The following is a 10,656-nucleotide window of genomic DNA, read 5'->3' as shown; positions in this document are numbered from 1 at the left end:
GCCAGATGCTAAGCACTGCTGCCGTCGTGGGTTAACCCGGGTCTCCAGCCCTCGAGGAAGAGGTTTAACTGCGAGACACGTGCTTGGGAACATGCCGCCCGACCACTGTGAGAGTGCAGGTCCCTGCTATTTTCTCCATCATTGGCTTGTGCCACTTTTGGTCTCTGAACCTTTGTCGGTTTTTGTTGTTCGTAATTATTATTTTTTTTTTTTTTTAAGAACCAAATTAGATTAATCCCTCTCTAAATTAATTTGGGGGGTGGTGTGGAAACCTGATCGGCTGCTTGGCAGCTCTAAGAGCTTTCCAGAGATGAAGGGAAAGGAACAAGGGCTCTCGGATTAGTTGATCTCCTCGGCTTTTGTGTGCACAGAGCGCGTGTCGCCCCAGGTGAGTGTGTATTTGTAGGTGTGTGTCTATGCCCATAAGCATGTGCATATGTAAATGCTGAGTGGGTGGGTGAAGGTATATGCATGGGTAAGAAATAAATAGTCATGACTCTGGGGGGGGTATGCATGTATGCATATGATTATGCAAGGGTCCGTGCATATGTGCACATGCCAAGATGCATTATGAAAGTGCACACTGGTGCATGCGTACGTGCATATGATTATGTAAATTAGACCCGATCCTAATTCAGTTCGTAGCAAAAGAGCAATAGTGGGGACTGGACTTGTTGAAACACAAACTCCCCCCGAGCCTAGTTCATAGGGTCTAAATTGTGCGCGGACTGAAGTCTGTGCACCCACGGACTTCACGGGGGATGCCTTCAATGCAGGATTTGACCCTGCAGATGCCAGAGAGGCAGAAGCGTGGGCGAAGGCAAGGCAGCTCGGTGGGCTCTAACCTCCCCCCAAGCCAGACTGTCCGGACTAGCCGAAACCCAGGGACCGTCTCAGACACGGAGTGCTTTAATGATATATTTTGGGTTTACAGTAAGGAGGCCTTCATCTTCATCCCCTTCATCCCCTGGTCTTACATTCCCGGAGGCATTGCACATTACATTGCATAGCGCAGCCGGGCCAGAACGTGTTCAGGCGAGGGCGGGAGGACTGCCATCTCTCTCCCAGTGGATCAAGCATGCCTGGCTAGGCACACCCTGGAAACTCTGCGCAGATAATGAAAGCCGTGCGTGGAAGAGGCCGAGAGCAACTAAGAACAGGCCTTTCCCCTTGTCGAGCGAGGATTCTCGTAATCCGTCTTTATGGTGAAAGATGGGCTCGTTTGCGGGTTAACGCTCCAGCAAACTGTCCATTGTGCTGTGAAATGACAGGTTTTAAAGGTCTTGTTTTTTTGTGGTAAATAAGGGTTTATAGCAAATCCGCTGCTGGGTTTGCTGCTCCCAGCAGCGAGAGCGCGTCAGCAGCAGCAGTGGATTAGGAGGCTCGAGTCTGAGCCCTCCCCGCCCAAACCGCTCCATACACAACCAACTTCTCTTAGCGCTGGAGGACATTTCTGCTCCCGCCCGGGCCCACGGAGTAGCTATTTCCCAGGTGAAGGGAAGCCGGCCGTGCTAAGAGTCCAGCTTGACTTCCTGGGGCTCCATGGTGCAGGGGGGGCCTCCAGGCCTGTTTGCATCAGCAACCCCAATTACCCTCCTCCTAGCTGCATATGCCTGGTTTAAATGTACATCTTCAAATTACAAGCACCCGGCCGGCCCACGCGTACCCAAATGCAGATGAGTGAGCAATTGTGAGCTAGAAGGTGTCATGAGGATCACCTTGTCCGATTTCAACGCACACAAACGCATGCCGCATTTTCAATTCTAACGGCGGGATTCAAACCCAGGGCACTTTGGCTTTCTAGCAAGATGCTGCCCACTCCCCTGCCACTCATGACCTGGGGGGTCCCTTTAAGGCACAAAAGGACTGATTCCTATTGACCCCGAAGTCCCTGGCCTTCATTCTGGCACTGGCAAGGGGCTGCGAGAGGCGCGGGTGCAGATTTCAGCTGGACGTATTGCTGTGCATACACAGACTGCTCTCAAGTCCTTCTATAGGAGGACACTATAAGTCTCAAAGAGAAAAGATGGACATTCCCCTTCTTTGTGCTTATTCTGCCCTCCCTGCAAAACCCAAATGAGCTTCATTCACCCACCCTCCTTACACTAATAGCAGTAGTGAAAGAAATGCCCATACCGTACTGATGGCTTTGAGACTTGCTGGGCTCCAAAGAACTGGAGGCCAAACCTGGGAGCCCTGCTCTAGTCAAACCAGGGATGCTTCAGGTCCACAGCTACTGAGCAGAGAGAAGGCCCTGGACTTCCCTGATGCCCACAAAGCCAAGGGCAGGAGGGATTTCAGGAGTGTCATTTCTTTCTACGCGCAGCAGGAGGGCAAACAGCAGAGGGGCTGGGGAAGGTGCTTTCAGGGGCTGCACTGTAAAGCAGAAAGGGATTTAAATCAATGTTCAATCCCAGGCACAGGGCCAACAGAAAGCTCATGCATTGCTCAAGTCCCAGTAAGGTTTTAAGTGGGACGTTGGCAGCTCCTAGACCCCGCACAGTGCATTGCTCTCATCAGGAATTTCAACCAGGTCCCGCGCTCGGTGATTTCCAAGCTGAATACTTGCATTCTGCCTCCTTAAACTCCAGCAGGTTCACCAGGAAGCAACGGGCCAAATCTCAGTGCAACTCTGTTGGGGGGTTGGTTTTCCCCAGCTGATCACCTGGCTCATCTTCTCTTCCTCTTTGCCCTGCACTGCTAAACACCCTGGGGAGGCAGCACTGCAAGCCCCCTCTCAGTCCAGTCCTCTGCCTAACGGCCAGGTTTGGATGTGTGCAGGGTGGGAGCAGACAGGACCAGTTTCTCAGTGATGCTGTTGGGCTACATAGACGCTGGTAGAGTCAGTTCCTTCAAGTGCAGAACAAGGATCTCTATTAGGAAACAGGGCCAACAGAAAGCTTATGCATTGCTCGAGTCCCAGTAAGGTTTGAAGTGGGACTTTGATTTCTAAGAAAAGCCGACGCTCGAGTATAGACCCGGCCTCGCGCTCTCCATGGCCAAGAGAGACAAAGGGTGGGACAGGGAAACTGAGGCACAGTGCCAGGGTGGGGTGGCACACCTGGGACCACCCAGCAGGCTAGTGGCAGCACGGGCAGGCTCTTCCCCACGCGCAGACTCAGCTCTCTGCTTAGTGGATGCAACAACAAAAAAAATCCAAATCACTGCCCGCACCGATACGACTTCAAAAGCAGCAAGGAGCTGCTGACTGATAAAGACATTGTAAAGCACAGAAAATGGATTCAGTCAGGGGACATAAATACAACCTGTCAGCAGAGGCTCTGGCCAGACGCTGACTTACTGACTGAACTCAATTGGGTTTTATTTCCTTGCAACATCCCTGCGGCTTATTTGTTAGCGGCTCCAAAGCGTTTGGAAGCCGTGACGTTCCCTTTTGGATTCTTTCCCCTCCCGGGCCTCATCCTCAGCTGGCATAAAACAGCCTGGCTCTACTGAGGCCCTACCTGGATTTGTGCCAGCAAGGGACCAGGCTGCTTGCTTCCGAGGCAGCATGAATAGCACCCGTGCAAAGCCATTCTCTGCAGAGAAAGGAAACACGGAGAAGCCATTTTGCAGAAGAAAAGCATCCTGGTTTGTAGCTGTTTGGAAGCCGAGCCGAATCAAAAGGCTGGGACCTACACTCGGGCCACCACCGACGCTTCAAAGGGGAGCAGGATTTGGCCCCTCTAGACATTTTTCTGCTGGACTGTGCAATAGTCATACTTCTGATATTGTATAAGAGCCTTATGGGCCAGGCCCGTGGTGCAAGCACAGGGCCAACACCCAGCCTGTGCCCCAAATAGTGTGCTTCTTTCAGCATTTCCAACACATTCACCCCACGCTCCCTGCAGCCGTGGTCTGGCCCCGGCCAGGTGTCGGAGTCAGCGTGCCCCTCCGCGCACACGTATTGCCTCTTCGTGCCCCCGTGCTGCATGAGCCTTGCAGCCCTGAACAGCTGCTCCGAGCCCGGGGGGCTGCCCCAGCTAACCCCAATGCACCCCGGGCGACAAAGTCCATCCAAGCGCCGCACATCAGTAGCCAACAAGTCCTACCGGAGAATGCCGTGCATGCGAGCTGCCCTTGCCCGACACAGATGGCATTTGAGATCATCCTCAGCGAGAGATTCGGTGCGACAGCCTCATCGCATTGTCTATTCACCCGTGCAGAGGTTAGCAAAGCGTCAGCAGATGACTGCAGGAGGAATCAGCTGCCTGCCTAATTAATCCCCGAACCCAAAGAGGAAACTTGTGCATCACCTCTGCACGCCCGGCCAGCCACCACCTGCTCTCTTACCCCCTCCTCACACTCCTCCTCTTGGAGGTTTATCCCTCCACCCTCATCAGAGTATCCCAGGGCCTTCCATGCGGTCAACAGCCATAGTGACATCCCGAAGAGAGGGCTCGAACTTCTCCCCTTCTGAGGTCAAAATCTGGATCATGCTCATATTTGGTTGGGATTTTTAGAGGAACCGGGAGTGCCTGGAAAGGTTTGGGAAACAGATTCATAGAAAAAAGGTGCGAGACCAGAGCTCCTGTGCAGCCTCCACATAGAAGGATAATGTTTTTAGGGACTGATGCAAAACCCCATTGATGTCGAGGAGAGACCAGGCCAAAGGCGTAGAGAGGAGAAGTCATGTGCAGAAGACCCAGCACAATACGGATGCTCCAAGGCAAGAACAACCATAAAGCACCAGAACCATCCCAGTAAAACCACCCTGGCTCTGGCAGGCCCCACAGCCTGGTCCTCTCTTGCACTGGTGCAAGGGGGATGATGGGGGGGGTGGAAAAAACAGCCAGCTTTGCCCATCTGGAGCACAGGGCGATGCCAATGTAACCCAGGCGGTACTCCAACTTCACTCACCCTAAGCCATCCCAGCTGGGATTTGAACTCAGATCTCCCATCTGATGGGCAGAAACGCTACCCCACAGACACCAGTGCTGGTCCCGCTCCCCACTGCTAGGGGTCTTGACCCTCTGGGAGCCCTTGCCTCACATCATGCTTCCTGGAGGAGTTGGAGGCAGAGCTGGGAACCTCTTAGGTCATTGCTCAGATCCTCGCTGGATCCGGGGAGCCTCTCCTGCTGGCCACAGCCTCTCGTAGGGGATCCTGGAGCCTCTCCGAGGAAAGGGAATGCCAAGCCCTCCAATCATCTTTTACCCTTTCAAAACCCCTGGGCTACCACTAGCCCGAGACACCAAGAAGCTGGGAGCCTGTCCCCCACCTGGTGCTGGGGGGCTTGGAGATGGCCCCGAAGCCTGGCTCGGCGGGTTGGGACAAGGTGCCCCCTCACCGCGCCGCTCTGTCAACGTGCTCAAAATGCAAAACGATGCCAAATGGGATAGGTAAAGAAAGACTAATTGCAAAACTAAACCAAAACCCCATTAAAGAGGAATTTATCATTTTAATTAAGGTCTAATCAGAGCAAGCTGACACTCCAGAGGGAGCGCATCAATCACGGCGTCGGAATCGCTTCAGAGAAAAGGAAGGGGAGGGGACACGAGAGAGAGCAAAGGCACGAGGCGAGTCCTTCAGCTCTGCCCCACCAGGGCCTGGATCCACTCATCCTGGAGGATCCTCCTAGGATCCCTTGGGGAAACCAACCACAGCACCTGCAGCTCAGGACGCATCGCATGCCCCATTCACAGATGCATCCACAAAACAGGTGACTTTGCTATGGAGCAACTCTAGTTCAGGCTGCACACATGCGAGTATTCAGCCCAGGATGGCCCTGATGCATGACCGGGGACCAAGAGGGAGGATGTGTTGGACTGGAGCCCAATTAGTCATTTCTTACTTCTTCTTGCCACCATCACAGCAACTTCCCTCTTCATTTCCCTTCGCTCACCCAGCACCCGCTTCCTCCCCATGCCAGGCGGCACGGTCACCCACCGCCAAGACAAGATCCTCCTTCTCCATGGCTCCTGCGGTAGAACAGGCTCCCTGCGTCTTCTCACCTTGTCACTTTGGGGATCTCAGCTGAAAACACCCTATTGCTTCTCTCCCTCTGTGCTGTCATTTACTGTGGACTGCAACTGCAGCTGTCCCCATTTCACCCTGCAAAGCATTATAGGTGTAAGTTTGGCTGGGTGGCTCCACAGTCAAGAAGGACCTGCCGTATTTTGGTGGAGAGCACCCAAAGTGTTAGGTACCGACCCTACCAGCCAACAAGAAGATTTTCTGCAGAAAGGCAAGGGGTGGCAGGAGGGAACTAGGGGGGTGGGGGAAGAAAAGTCCAAAGATAATCATTTCCCCTTCTCTGCAAATGAAAGTCACCATCCGAGACCTGCTTGCTTTCTGATAAAGAAAGCCTCCCCCCTCCACACCGGAGACTGTAATGCATGTGGCACCACCCGGCGAGGTGAGATAAGGTTATTAATTCGCAGATCAAGCTATATTAAATGGAGCTGTAATTGCAATCAAATGATGTGGTAGGAAAATGTGGTTGGGCTATGACAGGGGCACACTCTTATGGCCCATGTTGTGCCAGGCTGTGCACGGTGGCGAGGGCCCGCAGTGGGCTGGGAAGGGAAATCATGGGAGCTGTCTTGTTGAAAGGAGGCTCAGCTCTTTCTGCTGGGGCCTTTAGTGCAGAGGGGTCACTTGGGTTTGCTCCCCAACCATGAGGGCTAGAAACTATTCCTAGAGACCAGACGCAGCAAGATGTGGAGGAATCAAGGATGCTACCTTGGTTGCTGTAGTGGTGTAATTTCAACAGACATACGCAGAGTCTCCCCCAGGGGAGAAGAGGTGCCCGCCCCGTCTTAACTATTGGATACAGACTGGCTTGCAAACCCACTTCATCAATAAGCAGTGCCTGCCCCTCCTTTGTCCTGGGATCTGGATTTTCCCAGGGGGGAGATGACACGACCAAAAGAAAGGGAGTCAGCTTTGAAGCAGGCTCTGCTGCAAAAGGGGCCTGTATTTAAGGGCTGAGAATCGATCCCGTCACTCCAGCTGAGTGTATCAATCTCCCAATACACCAGGAGCTGCAGCTCCATTGATTGAAAATTGCAGTGTGTGTAATTAAGCACGGTGCTCACAGTGCATCCACATACCCCTCCAGTGTGAGCACCCAGCCCTAGCCCGCGCGCTCTGCACAGCTTGCTCCAAACAGGCAGGCTGTGCAGGTGGGCAGCGGGCAGCCCCAGGACTGCAAAGGCAAAGGTAAAGCCCATAAAGCTGTGGGAAGCACCAAGAAGGGGGAAAGGCATCCCTATAGATCTATGGGGACATGCATCACACAGCATGTTATACTGTAAATCAAGGTGTGTGTATATATGTCCAGGCATATCTGCATGCATGCATCTCTATATCTCTAATATATAGATAGATATATATGCATGTAGATATGTACTATATATGCATATATACATTAGAGGCTATAGATCAATATCTATCTATATAATACACACACACATAGATATATCTATCTATCTATCTAGAGATGGGGAGAGAGAGAGAGACATATGGCAAGCGTGTACTTATTACACACATGGTCTCATATGCAGGCAAATGTGCATACCCACTCCAATATTATAAATAAATGCTTGTGCACACACACATTATATGCCTGTACCAACATCATGCTATGCCAGAGACCGCACATACATGCACCCTTGCATGTGTGCATAAAACACGCCCAGCTTTAGGCTTCCCTATCCAGTCCCGTGCAAGCCCCAGGCCCACGCGCACGCACACGCACCTCCATCCGTGTCTGCTCTGCTGCAGATGGGGCCGGCTGCTGTGCTGCGTTTAATTTGTCAGGAAATGTTACAAGGGGCACGTAACGAAGACAAAGGCCCACGTCAAGGGCTCCGGGAACACAATCCGTTTCCAGAGCGGGCGCCCACACTTTCCACGAATGACACTGTAAACAAATCAATGGACAGGCTGATTTACACTCGCTCCCCCCTCCTCCGAAAGACTCCTCCTGAGGATGTCAGGGCTGAAGCCATCCATCTCAACTCCCCATCTACGCTCCTGTGCATTTGTAGGGCTTCACACCCATGTGCCCAGTGCTCAAATACTCACCATCCAGCAGGCGTGAGGCAGGAGCCTCCCAAATCCAGAGTCCGTCCCACAGCACGAGGGCACGCCGGAGGAAGGAGAAGCCTCTGGGACAGGGGAATTCTCCCTCCATCTCTGTGCCCGAGCCTTTTGGAGGGAGGCAGCTGCCCTGCAACGTGTGGCACTCTCCACGCACCCTGCCACAGGGGCTGCCTGCGCGCGGTCCATGGGGCCTTGCTCTCTCTCAAGGCAGCGCAGAAAGCATGAGCCACCATGCAAGGAGGCTAAGAGGAAGGAGAGATGCCAGTACAAGCTGTCTTCCCCAGTGGTGACAGCCTAGAGTCACAAAAAAGGCCTGGGGCCACCGACCAGAGCCAGGACCAGGCTTAGAGGAAGCCCTCCTAGAAAGCAGTGTCAGTTAGCACAGCTGGGCTTAATTAAGGCAGCCCCACCCAGCACTAATCAGAGCACCTGGCTCCTGGAGGGCCTGGCCAGGCCCCCTCCTCTGACACCTCCTGCTAGGAAAACTAGCTCAGTTGATGCTGGATATTGAGGAGCTCTGGGTTCAAATCCTACCTGCCATGTGCACCTCAGACTTACTCAGTCCATCACAATTACATGGAGGCACCTAAATCCCTTTGGAGCCAGCCAAATCCATGTATTGGGTCCCTAAGGAAACAGCCTGAGCTTTAGGGGTGCCAGCAGGCACCCTCCCCCACAACTATCCCAGCACCTTACAAAAACCAGAGCTTTTGTTTTCAGGCTTAAATATGGACATAGAAGGCTAACACTAGAGCCTCATGTCTGATGGCATTGGCAACTCACATTAGGAGCATCCAATATTAGAGAAAAGTACCCCGAGATCCTTTTATGCACGGTGCTGGCTCTGAAAATGAGAAGTGCTCTAGAAGAGTTAGGTGGCTTGATTAATATAGTTGTCTCTTGCTGGTAGGCTGAAATTGGGGTGGCGTTGTGGTAGGTAGGACCTGTGCAGTTATAATAAAAGACAGCTTCTGCCCCCACACCCTTGCAATCTGAATAGACCCGACAGCCCGGGAACAGAAGGGGAAACTGAGGCAGAGGGAAGTGAAGCGACTTGGCCCAGGTGTCTCTGCAGGTGATGCGAGAAAGCTGAGACTACAACCCAGGTCTCTCGCCCAGCATGGCAGTGCCCTCTCCTGCGTGGATCACACCGCCTCCCGCTTCTCCACGCCGTCAAAGACTTGCTGGGGGGACTTTGCATTCGTTGCGAGAGCGAGCATGCCAGCGCTGAGCCCCGGGGACTTCACCGCTTTATATGGAAGAGCCGGGAAAGGAAAATGTTTACAAATAGGGTCGTGCTTTGTCAAGTATTTATTTTTAAACGGATCTCCCTTTCATCCCACTGGAGCGCGGGCTCCTGCTTAGCACATTTTCAGCTCTGTGCCATGCAGTCGCTGCCACTTGGATATTCACTTATGCTTGATAGAGTAATTTCCCTGTAGGAATCCCTCTCACCACCCAGGTTTCATCATGGCTTGTAGCTCAAAACTTAATAACCAAACATCTTCAGATGGGCCCTAACCTCATTGCACGAGAATCGGATTTTCCCCTTTCTACTGCTGCCTTGCAAGGATCTTTGCTCTTGCCTCATGTATATTTTGGCTTGACAGGCACACGCGCGCGCATAAAAGCCCCTGTTCAGAGCGCCGATCCATTTGATCAGGTTCATTTTTCCTATTGCATTGTGCCATTTGCTGCCACTGGGATTCTTATCCTTGCACAGCCAATTAAATTATCGGAGCTTAATTTTCAAAGGGTTTCTGCGTGTTGACTTTTATTAACATGTATTTGGGCAAATCGTTATATGAGATTACACCTAGCAACTTGAGCGGCAGGGCTGGCACATGCTGGGGAATGCAGGGTTATTTACCTACCCTGGGGTGTTAATCTCCTCCAGTTGAAAGGGATGCATCTGGGGGGTGTGGAGAGTGGGGGAGATCCTCGGCTGATGTAAATCAACATCTTTTGCATGGAAATGCTAGGAATATTCACCTTCACTAAAGGCAGCAGAAGCCAGGAGGCTTGGACGAATTTCTGCTGGAGTTTCCACGTTTGCAAACGGAGGAGACGCTCCAAGTCAGGCCGATCGTTCTGCGCAGCTCGGCCCCGCGGCCCAGCAGATGCTGTGGGTCGCATTCCCAAGAGCTGGGCAGCAGTGCTGGTCAAGTATTTTATTGGAGAAAAAGGCAGATTTGGATCAACTGGAGCCATTTGTGACTTGATCAGACTGTTTGGGCAGGGGGGGAAATGGAAAGAGTCAAAGCATTCAGCTTCAGCATGTTCCCATTGAAACGTTTCGATGTTTCTGTTCTGACACGACATTTGGTTTTGAAAATTCAAATAAAAACTTTTTTTTTTTTTTTTTAAACTAAAGCTTTGCAAGCCCCAAAAGGAAGCAAACCCTGTCACAGCTGAAGCAAGGGACAAACCTGGCATGGCTGTCGCCAGCTCAGGACGGCAAAGCCAAATGTCATGTAAGACGGTGCAACTCATCACCAACTGAAGGATAAGCCAAATTAAGCGGACCGGGCCAGCTTCCCTGCCAATCCCTTCAATGGCTGGGGGCTTCCTATGAGGCCTGGGCCACTAGGACTGAAGACTAGTCTT

The 10,656-nt window shown here is 52.4% G+C and overlaps 1 long non-coding RNA gene across 2 annotated transcripts; it reads right to left on the bottom strand.

Moving 5' to 3' along the window:
* Window positions 1-931: 931 nt before the first annotated feature.
* Window positions 932-8,401, bottom strand: LOC132244643 (uncharacterized). 2 transcript variants are annotated; one of them, XR_009456332.1, is made up of 3 exons: window positions 8,032-8,401; window positions 7,703-7,867; window positions 932-1,257 (listed from the first exon to the last, which is right to left on the bottom strand). It is a non-coding gene; the product is annotated as an uncharacterized LOC132244643 (long non-coding RNA). The 2 variants fall into 2 exon arrangements; XR_009456331.1 differs by lacking the exon at window positions 932-1,257 and adding an exon at window positions 5,468-6,054.
* Between the last annotated feature and the right edge of the window lie 2,255 nt (window positions 8,402-10,656).

This window comes from Alligator mississippiensis, chromosome 13, assembly GCF_030867095.1.
Source record: "Alligator mississippiensis isolate rAllMis1 chromosome 13, rAllMis1, whole genome shotgun sequence".
NCBI lineage: Eukaryota > Metazoa > Chordata > Crocodylia > Alligatoridae > Alligator > Alligator mississippiensis.
Note: the sequence above shows the minus strand (reverse complement) of the source record. Positions and strands in the feature narration are given on the sequence as shown.